Genomic DNA, 16,261 nt, shown 5'->3' with positions numbered 1-16,261 from the left:
TATTGTGTGTGCGCGTGCGCTTGCAGACCATCTCGATATTGTGTGTAGTATCTGTGCACATGCAGGGTAACGTTTTGAACGAACGTAGTTATGTCTGCTGAGCGGTACAGTTATGTGTACGCTTCCTTTCTTTTCGCCGAATCGGTTCAGAGGAAAAGAAGGTACCGATCTTGGGCCGAATTAAAAAAAAAAAAAAGTTTTCGTTCTTAAGTGTCATTTGCCGTCCGCCTTTGCTAATAAAATTCCCGGCGTCAGGATGGACTGGAATTTTCTCTTACGCACATTTCTATCGTAAGAGCTCTTTGTGAGTGTGCCCCCTTTCCCTTTTTTTTTCTTTTTTCCCCCTCGAGCCTCTATCTACTCTTGGCCGTCATCACAGCGACGTTTGTTCTGAGTGAGTGAGTGAAACAGCTTTATTGAAACCAGCTGATTGAGGCCTGGACCTAGGCCGTGCCAGGGACAGTAGAGAGACCCTGTCTCCCAGCCGCCTCTCGAGCTCGCTGGATGGCCCATAGTTGGTCTTGCATATCTGAGCTGATCAGCGCGGCTTTCCACTGCGCCCCAAGCTGTTCTGAGGAGACTGCGTTTTTATCCTGTACATGTGCGCATTCCCATAGAATGTGTTCTAGGGTGGCGTGTTCTGTCCTACATAGTTTACACAAGTCATCTGGGTACAGTCTTGGTATTGAGGAGTTTCTGGTTGATTCGAAAGAAGAGGGGTCATAGAGGGGTCAATAAAGACCTTTAAGGTCTTTATTGTTTAGTCTCTGCCGTTTCGTTTGATCTGTCATTCCTTTTGTTTTGAGATTTCCGCACTTTAACCTTACTTTTAAACACCACATGAATCGTGGTCGAAGCGCCCTTGGTTAGGAGATGGAAAGGAGGGGGGGGGGGGGTGATATACACTGTAGGTGATATGTCTGGAGGTATGCGTTATGTGTTTGCTGGGCTATATTTTCTGCGATATCAGTCGGTTCATTCGCCGTCACTTCGCCGCTTGAGAAACGCCGAAACTTTTTAACACAATGCAATGGTTATAATAAGGTTTAATATTTTTGTAACTAACGCTTTCTTTAGCGGCGCCACTTATCAGCGAACTTGCTAAATACCTTCTTCAACTTAATTTAAGGTGCTTATTGCAGTCGTGTAATTTTACTTTTTATGTATCTTATCGGTGGGGCTCATCTATATAGAAGAAATCCAGAAAACTAGCACCATCTTCGAGATATTCGTGTCTAAACCCTGTCACATGTAGCACGCACTTTTGGATCCACTTAGACCTGCATTGCACGAAGGCAGATTTTTGGGAAATTATTATGTGCGTGTAACGGCTGGCCGCGGCGTTCCTCAAGACAAACCTACCGCCCAATTTCAGTACCACAATTACAACATAAGTCCCAAAGTAAACCATTAAGGCACTATCAGATTCTGGTGAAGTACTTGTCTAATCATTGTTTATCAGACATTTGCGGATGCCCACCGCGGCTAGTAAGAAGCGTTGACGAATGCAAGTTATCTCTTCTGCGCTGTGTCATTCCGCTTTTTTTTTTTTTTTCATTTGAACTTGATGGTGAGGCGCGCAGTACCGACAGAATTGACTGTCGTCATGATTCTCTGTGACGCAGTCGCTTTCGATCGCCATTGTTTACCGTTCTTTTTTCCCGGAAGCGATTTGGCCGCGTCGATCTTCTCAGTCTCTGGCTGTAGCGTGCATGCAGTTGAGGTCATGACTGTAGCATACAATTGTCGTCACGCCATTAAATGCACATTGAGTGTCAACATACCCCCCGGGACGTTCGTGCGTTTATTTTAAAGAAACAACTTGTCATGATTGTCAACGATGTCTTTTCTCTTTCTCTCTGTATGAACATTATAAGTGATTGCCTTCTTTTGTATCGAGCTCCGCGTGTAATAATTTGTGGCGTCAATTCGTTGTTATGCATTATATATATATATATATATATATATATATATATATATATATATATATATATATATATGATATTCATAATCAGTTCTTGCACGTGGATTTAACTGGGCTCCCCGATGCCACTCTGAGCAACCTCGAAAGAAGAAATGTAATCATGCCTCCACTATATAGTGTCAACTGTTGGCGACCGTTGCGCGTCGAAAAGTGGAGACCGCAATGATGTCGGTTGACGCATGGTTTGCAAGGTCCATGCGTCCCTTCGTCCCTTCTGAAATCGATGGTTTAACGACGTTTGGTCGGGTCATAAACAGTGTTCGAACACCTCTTGAAACCTTGAAATTCTTTAAAACCCTTGAATTTGGAAAACGATGTGCAAGGGCTTTTGCAGCTCTTTCATAATATAACTGGGGTTGGGGGCGAGTTCTGAAAATTCAAAGTAACAAAGTATGCAAATAAAGGCTATGCCATGGACGCTGTGTGTCGGAAAACAATGCTAGATATTTTCTTTTGAGAGCGTCGCTAAACGATTGCTATGTGGCGTGTCCACAGCCACCAAGGACAGGCTTGTTTGAATCGCAGACAGAGCCAGACCAAGCGACCGAGTCGTGTCGCCATTTTGTTGTTTTGCTATAGTTGGTTCACACCACAGCCATAGTGGCTCCATTTTCGCACCCTATAGGCTCTAGAAATGCCTGACGGAAAGTACGTTTCAGCCATTTGGCGTTAACACGACGGGCATATCTTTGGCCGAATTTGGAAACTACTAACCGTCACGCCAGAGGGCGATTGACATTATTACAGTGGGAAGAATAACTTAGAAAAGCCACCCGAAGAGCTTGAAGCGTGTGTAAAACTCAGCAGTGGGAGATTTCGCTATTTTTCAATGTATGTGTATACGACTAGGGTTTCTCTCTTCCAACTTGAATATTGGCCTTGATGCTTGGAATCATCAAATTGACCTTGAATTTTGAATAAATCGTGAATAAAACCCTGAATAAATTTCTGTCAAAAGAAAAGGAAAGGACACCTTTTTTTTTTTTTTTTTTTGGTCAGCGTCCTTTCTTTTCCTTTTGACGGGAATTTTTCTGTCGCTTACGCGCTGTAATGTTAAATGCCATGCAACACCAACTAGAGATAAATGAGATGCGAAAGGCAGGGAGGTTAACCGGAAGATAGATATCCAGTTTGCTACCCTGCCCTGGGGAAAGGGTAAGGGGAGACAGGAAGATAAAGAAAGAACACCAGGGCCAGCTAATCTGGTCATATACTTTGTTGAGCGAGCTGGTTGCCACGCGTCGAACTCGCATTATTTTGTTTATTTTTCTTTAATCGATAAATATGGCCTACATCGTATTCTATAAATGAGGCAAAAATTGAACTTGGCAACTTTCGAGAACTGTTACTGCCTCCACAACCGCCCAGATACGATAAAATACACTGACGTCACGGTTTAGGCGCGATAAAATATATCATCTTACCGCTACATTGCCGAAATTTGAAAGACTACCACAGATTAAACTGATTGGGGGGGGGGGGGGGGTTCTCTTTATATTGTGCCTTTAAGAACGGGCGACCGTAAAGTCGACGAGAGGAACGGGAATGTGGTGTTAGGGGTTGCGTATATAAGGGACTGTGATCCCCCGATCGATGATATTGCTACGCCATATAGGCCCGGAGGGCGCTTGCTCTCTCCTCGGGGACGAGAGAGCGCGCGCGGCCGTGCTGCTGCGCACGCGCGCCCTTGGGTCGTTGCGGGGCGAGGAAGACGAAGAGTGTTGCTGTGGTGGCAAAGGGGGGTCGAGCTGGGTGTCTCGGGCGACGCAACGGCGCCCCGATATTTACGCCCGGCAGCGAAGGGCCAAAGGAGTCCGCCGCCGGCATTCCTCTCCTTGCGTCACTGTTTTCCCAGAAGCGCGGAAAGGCGGCCCAACGGGAACGGAGGAGGGTTCCGGGGAAACGGTTTCTCTCCTTCTCCTCCCCTCCCCCCACTATCGCGATGGTAGCGCACGTTGCGGCTGCTTACGCGTGTTATGTGTGCGTACTCCTTTTGCGTGTGCGTGTGTGTGTGTGTCCGCACGCGCAGGTGCTCCCGTGCTTCTTTTCCTTGGTCCGCATTCCCTTGTTTGCTGTCGTTGTCTTTTGTGTCGCTCTAACAGGAGTTCATTGTTTAGACGTTCTGCGGGCAAGTGGGTGGCCTTCTTAAGGGACATTCGACGGGTCTTTTCAGAGTGCTTTCAAAGCGTTCTGGTGGTTGTGTAAAGCGACAATGAAGCTGTAATAGTGAGACAAAGTACGGTAACACTATAGGAGCGTGCTTATTTTCGTGATAAAGCGTAGTTACATTGTGAAACGACCTTCGAAGCTTCGCAGACGCTCGGAAACGACCAGTCAAATGTGCCATTAGTGCGTTCATTGTGTGTGCGAGTGGGAAGCCGGGGGGGGGGGGGGGGGGATGTTGTGGCGGAAAGATTGCGCGCCTACGTCCTCGGCAGAGCCTAGTCTCGACAGAACACCCACGGCACTCGAGGAAAAAGGAACAACGCGCGTAGTTTCACTAAAACGTGCGTGGTGCTCTTTCTTGTGCGCTCGACGCTCGGTACACAAGCGTTTGCGCTTGTGATTCGCGCGCTAGTACTTCCATGACATTCCGCGTTGCCGTTGCTGTGACGACGACTCTTCGACGGAAAATGAACGGAGCGTGTGAACAGGGAGAGGAGAATCGGAGTAGAAAGGGACGGCTCACCCGTTTCTCACCCGCTCCCGGGTTTTCGCTTCGTGTCGCTTGGCCTCCATCGCGTATTGGCGGTCATAAATCCTTCTCCCACGCGCGCTTGTGACGCTAAGACTCCGCTGCCGGCTGTTGCGTCATGGCTTGTATTTCCGCTGCGCTATAGACTACGACGTCTTCTGCGCTATCGCAACGCGAAAGTGAACTATACGATGGAGAGGGGAAAAAACCGCATTTTAGAACGTTCCTATGCTTCGTCTCGACTCAGTGATGATGATTTTTGATTATTTTCATTGGCATCTCGTTTGAAACGGGGCGGCGACAATCACCTACCTAACCTGCTTGATCTGATCAGGCTTTAATACATACCGCATTGTAACATTTTGCTTGTATCTCCTTGATTTTTTTCCTTGTTCACTAAAACCTACCTATGACTGTTACGACTCCGGTTCTATCCCAGCTCCATACTGTGTTTGTTTGCCACCAGTACTCTAAACATTCCTTGCTTATCTCGACTGCCTCGAGTTGTCGAATTATTCGCCCTGGCTCTGCGATCTGCTATGGCCGCCTGGTAAGCTGATGTGGTATAGAGCAACCGTCCCGGAAAGGCGTTGGCATCGGGTTTGAATCACCGACTAGGACGAATGTTTCAGCTTTGTGCTACAATTCGGGTGGACGACAATGTTTCCCTTTCATGTACTTTCCTCTTCCACCTTGCGGGTTTCCGCAGAACTGATTTGCCTGGCCAGTTGATACTTCCGTCCTGTTTGAAACCCAGTGTTTCTGGATGGTGGACGTTTTCTACGCGCCTTGCTGGGAGAATATGGTGCGATTACGTTACGACGTGCTGAGTCGGATCTGGATGGCAGCAGACAATAAAGTTGATGGCTTGCGTCGTCTTTCGGCTGAAGTTGTCAATGGGTTTCATGGACACTCCACGGAAACTCTCGAGAACCGTAACGTCTTCCGCAGCCGATGGACGGTGGCTTTTGCTCAACTCGGTAGAGTGGAGGATATACAATACAGTACAATACAATACAATTTTATTCATTTGAATACATACATACTCTTTAAGATAGTATACATTTACGACTAGTGGGTGAAAAAGCCAAACGAGGCACATACTAAAGGTTTGCAGGAAAATGAAGACTTCGAGTAATCGGCAGTGATCGAGTAAGGGAATGTCTCAGTCTGCGGCCGACGTTTCGACAAGGTGACTGGTCTTCGCCAGGGCTATAGGAAGTCGGGCCTAAGGCTCTGACAAATACAAGTTCCCTTGCCGAAACGTTGGTTAAAGGGACAATAAAGGGAAACACGAATCAATTTAGACCTAAAAGCATTCTTTCAAAACTATATTTTTGTTAATTTCGGGGTTATAGGTTGATAATTAGAAAAGGAAAGGGAAATAAACATTCTATATTTTTTTTATTCTCGCGCTGAAATCCCATTGCCGTTACGTCACTGTGACTGTGGCCTCCAAGATTGCAGTGACGCACCTACGGCGCAGGTGCGATCTCTGAAGCCGTGGTCTGAAGTCACGGATTTCAAAGTTGTTTTCTGCTTCTCTGTTTCTTTTCTTTTTCTTTTTTTTTTCTTGTGTTTGGGCCGTTGGCGGCTCTGTGAAATGTTCTTGAGAATTATTCCGAATGCCCAATAGTTGACATTGCGTCTCGTTAGACGTTTCGTCTCGGCAGCTACGCGCGACCCGTTGAACTTTCTCCTCTGTCTCGTCGGGACATTCATTCTCTGAATTGCTCGGCGATCAGCGCGAGCGGGAGAGAGTTCTGCAGAGCACACAAACTTCGTTCTTCGAGCAGACGTACTACAGTATTTGTGCGATCAAGTACGCCGAAATGGTTTAGGCGCGTCGTCTAGTAGACGCGCTTTAGGTTGTATAGGAAGCGCCTCGAAGACAGCTGCGCTGCCGTGCGACACGTGGTCTGCGCGCGCTTTTCGCGGGGGGGGGGCCTCCCTTTGTATGTGTTTGACGGATATGGTGCGTGCGTTTCTGCGTCAGTGATTGCGACATGCATTCCTTACTGTCTAGACGATCTCTCCCTCCTTCTCAGCTATTTACGACTTGAGCACGTCTTCGACACTGGCTTTTAAGCCCGTTTGACAGCTGCTGACGGAGGGTGCCGATGACTCGGAAGGTCAGGATAGTCAGAAATGACAGAGAGCTCGATGACAGAGCAAACGGCGTGGTATTTCGCTCGAAGGTTGCTGCTTTGGAAATAACGCGTGTAGTCCGGAGGGCGTGTGTGTGTGTTCACGCGCACGATTCGTTGTGTTGTGATTGAAAAACATGTATAGCGCTCCGTCAAACACTTTCTCATTTTGTTCTGGCTGTAATCTTTCGAAGATGTTTGTCTTACTTTTACAATAGTATCTGCTAACGACGCTTAATTCGTGGCATTTCTCGCAGGTGTCATTATAACCTTTCCTTTGGAAGATCAAGTTCGCGAAGGATTCGATTTTTAAATTGCTGATGAGTGCAGCTGTCGCGGATTTGTTGTCTTCGTGTTCGTATACGTCATCGTGATTATATATCGTCGTCGGGTCAACTGTGCCGCTCTTTTCTGTAGCACTCGAGACATATTACAATGCTTTGAGTATTTGGCGTTCTTGTTTTGTTTCTATAAAGTCCATACGCTGCACTGTTCAGCGTTATGTGTGGCCGATAAAACGCTTCATCCTGTTTTCAATTAGTCCTAATGCGATAACCTTGGGGAACTTCCGTTGGTTTTCTCTTCTGTCTGCCTCGCCGTATACGCAGACAAGATTTATGGTCCGTGCAAGCTCTCCAGCCGTCGCCCCGGACGAAAGTAACTTTATGTCGAGCTCAACGGTTGTAAGTCATGCCGAGCGACATATAAATGAAGGAAGCAGCGAGCTCGCGCTGAGCGATTGCGCGGATAAGGACACTTAAGGACCGGGCCGGGCCCTTCTTCGCTTTTATTCCTGCTCTTGTTAGGCGCCTGTTCTTGGGAGATTCTTTCGTACACCTCTTCCGTTCTCCCGGCTCTGACAAGTCGTTTACGACCACATCCTTATTGAGAACCGGCACCCGCGTCCATGGCAGTGGGCTCGCCCGTTACGCTCCTAGCTATTCTGTGTTTAGGACACATGTTCGGAGCCTTGGTGGCTACGGTTCGGTTTCTGAGCGAGTCGAATGCACTCGGTGTGCGTTTATCTACTGGTATAACCACACACAGAGAGAAAGATAAATGAAAGGCAGGGAGATTAACCAGAACTGAGCCCAGTTGGCTACCCTATACACTGGGGGAAGGGAAAACGGAGAGGTCTATATAACCCATGGTTTGTATTGAGATAGATAGATAGATAGATAGATAGATAGATAGATAGATAGATAGATAGATAGATAGATAGATAGATAGATAGATAGATGCAAATTTGTGTGTGCAGCGCGTCTGTGCGAGCGCGCACGCGGGAGCGAAGGAACGTGTGCGAGAAGCCTCCGCGTAAAGGATCATGATGCCACAAGGTCCGCTGATGATTTGGACGCAAGCGCGCGTCGAAATCGTCTCTTTTTCACTGTTATAGCGCCCGTGCGCGTATTATTATGCATTCCTGTGATTTACGCGTTTGTTTCGCTTCCACGGAAGCACGCTCGTAAACTTCTCCACCGCTCGCCATTTACGAGTGCATGCATGCTCGATCGAAAGACGTGTATCAGCGGCTCTCATCGCGATGCAGCATAGCTATGCTGCCCAGTGCGCTCGGTATATTCGTGGAGGCGCATGTATGTAGGTGTTATACACGAGAGGCTGGGTTCTTTTTTTCCCCCTTTTCTTTTTCTGTTCTCTTATATTCTATATCGGTTACGTTTAGAGAGAATGAGGTAGAGAGTACGTACCTCGGCTATTCAGTTTCTCTGCTATACAAAATATATAAATAAATAATAAAGTTTGGTCTTCATCCAGTAATGCGTAAAAACCATTTTACGCGAAGTTAATGAGAATAATGTTCTGAAGCAATATACTTTGCTGTTATAAACTCCTGTAATGTTGCTCTTTAGTCTCCATGTAAGTAAGTAATAATAATAATAATAATAATAATAATAATAATAATAATAATAATAATAATAATAATAATAATCTAGAAAACACCAGCTGCCTGAACTGCTGTATAGTGGCTGGTTCTACGAATTGCACAAAGTACCGACGTGTATATTTTTCTTCGTTTTGTTCTCGTTATAAGCCTTTTTTTTTTTTTTTCTCTACCTTTCTTGTTTACTTTGTATGAAAATTCAGGCCGTCCGCGGCGCCGGCATATGTTCAGATACGGAGCCGTTTACTGTATCACATTCGCAATCTTCCAGGGGCCGACCTCGGCAGCCGCGGCTGCTGCACTGCGGTATAATAACCCGCCTATAGCCCGACCCTCAATTTATCTACTGTGCGATGTCAGAATGAGGACGCGCCATATTCGTGGACAGACGTAAAGTGCCGCCTCCTGGCGCCATTATGGGAAAAATAACAAGTAAAAGAAGCTATCTCGACTCTCCTTTTGTCCACCCGCCGCTGGTACGGACGCGTTTCTTATCCCTTGAAAAGGGCGCAGAAAGGAGGTTAATCGAGGAAACGCTTATCGTTACGCCTAAACGTGCGTAGGGAGCTTACCAGCATTCCCGAAACAAGACTCCTGCATCGCTCCCTGAAGCATGTTTCAGCGTCGTCGTCTACACGGGCGCGCGGCCAGCTACTGCTCCTTTTCGTCGCAAGAAGTGCATTACCGAAATGAAAGTTAGGAGCCATTATTACCGAGGGCGCATCGCTAAGGGATCGCGGGAGAGGGGGAAGGGCGTTCCGTCGACTCCGTAGGCATGGTCGGTTCGTCCCACACGAGATACGTGTCGCCTATGTTACCATAACACACACTTCGCCGTTACGAATCGCGTCGTGAAATTTATTTCCACGACCAGGACGGTTCAAGCTACTATTTTTCGTCGTCAAAACTTCAGCGCGACAAAACGCATCGTCAAAATGTGGCCTCTGTGCTAGATTTCAACTAGATTTCAAATGAAATGTAACACACACACAAAAGAAAAATGAAAACGCGAACGCCCTCTTCGAAAGCTCGTTTACAGTGGAAGGGGGCCACTCAGTGCCACGGTGATTCAAGACGAGCGCGAGACCTTTCGTAAGCGCTTTATGAAATACTCTCCGTAATAACGTCTGCCTCCTCGAGGAGCCTTTATAAGCTGCTCATAACTTTCCCCGCCTATAGCTTCGCTTTGCTGCCCCGCTCCAAAGTCATCGTCGGCGAGCGCGCGCGCGCGTGGCCGCAGCATCGCCTTGGTCTTCCTTTTTTACGTATCTCTCTCTCTTTTCGGGCCCGCTATTCCCAACAAACCATAGCTAGGGGCAGTGCGAGGAAGCGGCATCAGAGCTAGCGAGCCTCTCTCCTTACGGCCTCGGGTGTGCGCACCGCGAGGTGGTGTTCGATACCGTTGCCATGGCGACGCATGCGCCCCTGCCACTGCTGCTCCTGGCTGCTGCTGCCGTCGCAGCGGCCAGCATCGGCTGCGTTTCGCTCCTCTTCGCCGAGCGCACTGCGCGTTTCGGCGGAGGGTAAGCGGGCGAGCCGGAGAGGGAAGTGCCGCGCTCCTCCTCTCTTCCTCGTAATGTAGCCACTTGGCCCTTTGGTGCATGGGATGGTTGCAGAGGAAGAAGAGGGGCGAATGGAACTCTACGGGCTTCGCTTCCTACGCCCTGTCTCCTTCTTCCTCCTTTCGCGGGTCCTTGCTCTCTCGGCTGCTGCCTCCTCCTCCGCCTTTTGCGGCCGCCGTGTTGTTCCGGCTTTTGTTTATGCTTCCTGAGCGCGGCAGTGGAGAACGCGCGCGCGCATCCCCCCCCTCTCTCTTTCTTCCCGCATCTGTTTCTCTCTCTCTCTCCCTCCCTCCCAGCGCTTCGCTTCCTTTGCTGCGAGTCCGCGGCCAAGCAGCACGTTTTCTTTCGGCACGTTTAAAAGGCTTGCGTGGTGGTAGCGCCGCCGGTTCGCGCGTGCTGGAACGCAAGGATTCTTCGCTAATCTGCGCTGTTAGCCGATGCCGAGTGTCTTCTTCCGGCACGATGCGTTAGATCCCCCCCCCTCCCCCCTCTCTTTTTTCCCCTGTTCGCTCTTCTTCCTTGAGTGCCCTAGGGCGAATGGCACCAGATTAAAAAAAAAAAAAATCGTTTGTAACATGTGTAGACGCATGTGCGAGTTATGTACGGTATTCCGCGAGATCCGCTTGCTAAAATTGAAACGCCTTCGATTGCCGAGTGCCTGACGATGTTTACGTTCGTCGGCAAGGTTCAATGTCTGCTCCGCGTACTCGGTTCGGCACATCGAAATCGCGACCGCCAGCGCGGGGGATTGAACCAGCGACGTTTTTGTAGTTCGTTTGGGTTGCCACGTGCGATAACATTAGGGTGAAATTAAATGCATGCATGAAGGCCAGTTTCATGCAAATGCAACAAATAAAGCGATAATAGAACGTGTTGTCCATGATTTATCTTTCATAGTCTTCAGGTTGGTCAGTCCTTGACTTCACACGTTTAAGTACACTTTCGCGGATTGCCTTTTGCTCCAGGGGCACGTCCAAAGTAAATTATGGGCATTCGCTGCCGACGCAGGAGCGGAGCACCTCGGACACTGGACTTCGTTTTCATATGGTTGACACTTGAAGCACACCTGATGGGTGGTGCGAGGGCCGCGCTGTTCTTGCCTATAATGTTTCTCGGGGGGGGGGGGGGGGGGGCAGGAAGTGTCTCTCCGCGTCGTAGTTCTTGCGTGCATTATTACGAGGGCGCGCCGCGCCCTCGTGGCTATTTTGCCTAATTGAAAGGAGAGCGACGATCAAGGCATATCTGCCTCCGCAATTAGTCTCGTTGAACGTTGCTCGCGGTGCGCCAGATGCAGCTATCTCTTGCTGCACACGCAAACTTGTGAACACCACTTCTTGGTAATGTCGGCACGAATTGCAACGGCAACATTTTAAGGAATCTAGACCACGTCATCGTGTTCAGCGTTCGGCAGGCTCGGATGCTGATAAGTGTGCAAAACATGGCACGTATGGGCCACGAATTGGACACGGGAGAGAGCGAAATGGATAAACGCTTTATCTAAAATTGCTGATGTAGTCGGTGGACAAACTGTCCAAGGCCTCGCTGGTGCAATTCTTCTACGGAAGCCCCCCCCCCCCCCCCCCCCCCCCTATTTTCGGAGCACCTGGCAGCTGGCTATATCCAACGACGTGGTGCTCAGCGTGACTATCGCTTCGTTGGATGGGCGCGTCGATTAATTCCGGTTTATATACACAAAAGGATCTCTTTTGCACTAGAATTGTTCGCAAGAGCCAATTCGAACCAATCTTTACGCTGCGGAATACTATTTTGGCGAAGGTGACCCGCCAGTGGCAAAGATCATTTACGAACGGAAGCCTTTGCGGATTCGGGCTTCTGCTGCACGGGAAGCGCAGCAGCGGCTGCGCACGTATGCGTATTACGCGCGTACGCGAGGAGGGCGTAGCAGTACACTCTCTTACGTTCGAACACACACACCACACACGCACAAGCACGCTGGAACGGACACGTACGCGCACAGCGCTCTGCCTTCGTGCGAGTAATAGCAGCGCGCGCAGGACCGGTTTTTCGTTGAGGCACGAGAACGGGGAGAACAAAAGAAGAAGAGGGCGAGGGAAGAAAGAGCGGCTGCTTTGCGCTGGGCTTACTACACCGCGCGGCGCAGGCAGAGCGGCGCTCCACATTTGTGTTTCAATCGAAGGGGGATCGATAAATGTCGCCCTCAATGGCAGGCACGAATCGATCAGGCCGCGGCAGCGGAAAAAGCCGGACAGCTCGAGGAGCGCCCGCTCTCTCTCCCTCTTTCGGTGTTGTATTCCCTCTTTTTTTTTTTTTATCGTGTGTGTGTGTGTGTGTGTGTGTGCGTGCGTGCGTGCGTGCGCGCGCGCGCGCGCTTGCCAGCGCAGCTTATGCGACACCGTTGTTATGCTGGTCGACGTTCTTTCTCTTGGCCACCCCTTTCCATTTACGAAGGGGGCCCAGGGGGCATGCCCGCTCATGCGGCAACCCTCTTGCCACCGCCGCCGCGTGCCAGTGTGAGAGGAGGCTGAAAGGCTCGCGTTGGCCGTTGTAGCGAAGAGCACGGTCCCCGAGGCCGGTTGTTCGTGTGTTTGTTGCAGTGGTGATGATGATGATGATGATGATGATGATGATTTATTGGCATCCCCTTTGAAACGGGGCGGCGACAAATAGTCACCTAGCCTGCTTGATTTAATCAGGTATACTATACATGTTCTTTATCTTGCATTTTTGTATACCTATCATTATTTTTCTTTTTCAAAAATTTACCTTGTACCGCTGCCTATGATTTTAAGAGATCAGGTCGCATCCATCTTTTCCCTACTTTTTTTCCACCAGTACTCTAATCGTCTCTTGCTGATCTCTACGGCTGATCTGTTTATGTTTCCTTCCACTTTAAACCCAAGCGCTTCTGGGAGTTGCACGTTACCTACGGTTCTCGCTGGGTGGATCCCGTCGCATTCCATTAGGATGTGCTGAGTGGTCTCTGGATCTTTACTGCAGCATACACATGTCTCATCTAATGCCGAATATTTGTTCCGATATGTTTTCGTCCTTAGGCAACCGGCTCGAGCCTCAAATAGCAAGGCACTGCCCTTTGTGTTATCGTACAGATTTTCCCTTCTAATTTCTTTCTTCTCATTCTTGTAAATCTCCATTGTCCTTTTCGTTTCCATTCTTTGCATCCAATTCACGGTCTCTATTTCTCTCACTTTCTTTCTGATGACCCCTGGTTGTCTATTTACAGTTTCGATTATCCTGTACTTGGTTGCCAACTTCCTTGACCTCTTCCTCCATTCTGTGTCCACGCTTTTCATGTAGAGATACTTGTGCACTTTAGCCGCCCATTTATTTTCATCAATGTTCCTGAGCCTTTCTTCAAAACTAATTTTGCTTTGTGCTTCTCTGACTTCAAAAGAGGCCCAACCCATGTCTCCATGCACTGCCTCATTTGTCGTATTACCGTGTGCTCCCAAAGCCAACCGGCCTACTGATCTTTGGTTAACTTCCAAACCCGCCAATATATCCGATTTTAAGCATATAATGGCATTTGCGAATGTTAGCGCTGGCACCATTACTCCTTTCCAGATTCCACGCACCACCTCATACTTATTGTGGCCCCACAGTGCTCTGTGTTTCATTAATGCTGCATTCCGCTTCCCCTTTATTTTCAGATTATCTTGGTGGTTGCTTGAGTAATTCTTTCCTTCGTTTATGTGTACGCCGAGGTACTTATATTGCTTCACTATGGGTATTACTTGCTGTTGAATTGACACCACGAAGTTACTCGTGTGCTCATTAAAGATCATAATCCCTGATTTCTCTGTGCTAAACTTAAGGCCTAGATTTGTCGCTGCGTTCCCACAGATATTCGCAAGTATCTGTAAATCTTTTTTATTGTCCGCTAGTAGCACAATGTCGTCTGCGTACATCAGTCCAGGGATCTTCTGTTGCACCATTTGTCCATTACGCATGTAGGATAAATCAAAACCTAATTCGCTGTTTTCCAGTCGTCTTTCTATGCCCTTGACGTAAAGCGTGAACAACAATGGTGACAGAGGGCATCCTTGCTTCAATCCTTGGTGAATTCCCACCATTTCATTTCCTTTTCGGCCTTCCCATGCCACTTGTACTTGGTTGTCTCTATATATCTCCCTCAGCAGCTCCACGAAATCGTCATCTATGCCTTCGTATTGAAGAATATCCCACAACAATTTCCTGTCTACGTTGTCATAAGCTCCTTTAATATCTAGAAATGCTATCCATAAAGGTCTTTTCTGAGCTATTGAAATCTCTATGCACTGAGTTAGTACAAACATATTGTCTTCTAAGCGTCTGCCTGGCCTGAACCCATTCTGTAGTTCCCCCAATACACCGTTTTCCTCCACCCACTTCGACAGTTCTAATTTTATGGCTTGCATTGCCATTCTATATATCACCGACGTTACTGTAACTGGCCTGTACGAGCTCGTCTTTTCCTTATCTCCTTTGCCTTTGTAGATAAGATTCATCTTGCTTTCACGCCATCCAACGGGAATATTCTTTGTTCTAATCACTTGCTCTATGGCATTAGTCAGCAGTGCCTTGCTTTTTGGACCGAGGTTTTTGATTAGCTTTTTGATTAGCTTTTTGATTAGAGGTTTTTGATTTGGACCGAGGTTTTTGAAGTGGCATCTCCGGCGAAAGCGCCGTCTTCCGGCGGCGATGACTTGACCGCTCCATGCGCTCAACTCGACTTGATGTCGCGTCTCGGTGTATGGTTAACTATTATAAGACCACTGCACACAATTTCCCAAGTATTGCTAGTTCCAGCGGGCGTTTCTCGCACACAAAAGGATAACTCTTAGCAAGTGTAGGGGTTGGGAAACAAGTATTTTGACGCGATAGACAAGTTGGTATCGAAATGCGGAACCGGACGCGGTTTTTAGACATTATCATGGCGTTATGGCGCAGCAAAATTTTGCCGACGTCGTGTAGCAATAAAATTTGGTATTATGACGTTGCTCATAAAGAAATACACGAGAGTGCTGCGCGTGCTTATTCTGGTTGCGCCGGTGTGCAGAATTTATTGTTATAATGGGTACATATATGGTCAACCTAGACACATCAGTGACATGTTTTTCGACTGGAGGCGAATAAATGTTCTGGCTGTCTTCATTACCATTTAGATGCGTTGTTCAAGAGTAGGCCCTACGGTACAGAGGTCAACGTACTTGTCTAGAACACACTCGTGAGGGCCAAAGCAGCTACCAAAGCTTAAGCGGACCACCAGGTCGAGAGAAATCAATGGCAACTGTAAATGTAGTCACGCAACCTCACATACATCCGATTTTGTGGCACACACGCCGTGTTTGCTTAGTGGCTATGGTGTTGGGCTGCTAATGCACGAGGTCGCGGGATCGAATCCCGGCCACGACGCCACATTTCGATGGGGGTGAAATGCGAAAACACCTGTGTTTAGATGTACGTCAAAGAACCCCAGGTGGCCGAAATTATTCCGGAGTCCCCCACTGCGGCTTGCCTCATAATCAGATCGTGGTTTTGGCTCGTAAAACCCCATAATTTAATCTTAATTTTGAGCCACATGTCATCTTCAGATATCGCTAGCGCAGTTCCGAGAACGTGGTTCGCGCGTTCTAGAGAAGTGTGTTGACCTCTGTACGAGACAGTCATAAAGGGACCCTAACGGCAAATACTAAATCGACGTGGACTGTTGAAATACCATTCCAGAAACCTCGCAACGTTTGTTTCGTTCAAAGAAAAGACTTCGTTTACGAGAAAATTGCATCTGAAGGGTCTGAATACCTTTATGGCAATTCAAACCTCCCGCCACGCCAACCAGGGAGTTGTGACGTTGCATACGCCATCACCGCCCTTTGGTGCCGTCGGTGAGTAGTAAAGCGGCGCCCAATAGATGGCGGTACGATGCGCCGCTGCAGCTGCTTTTGGTCAAGTGGCGTGGACCGTTTGGGCATCCCGTGACATCTCATAGAA

The 16,261-nt window shown here is 48.2% G+C and overlaps 1 protein-coding gene across 3 annotated transcripts in view; it reads left to right on the top strand.

Annotated features, from left to right (window-relative positions):
- LOC119455757 (protogenin-like) overlaps positions 1–16,261 on the top strand; it is a 261,095-nt gene that overhangs the window by 90,343 nt on the left and 154,491 nt on the right. The window lies entirely within an intron of this gene.

This window comes from Dermacentor silvarum, chromosome 6 (assembly GCF_013339745.2).
Source record: "Dermacentor silvarum isolate Dsil-2018 chromosome 6, BIME_Dsil_1.4, whole genome shotgun sequence".
NCBI lineage: Eukaryota > Metazoa > Arthropoda > Arachnida > Ixodida > Ixodidae > Dermacentor > Dermacentor silvarum.
Note: the sequence above shows the minus strand (reverse complement) of the source record. Positions and strands in the feature narration are given on the sequence as shown.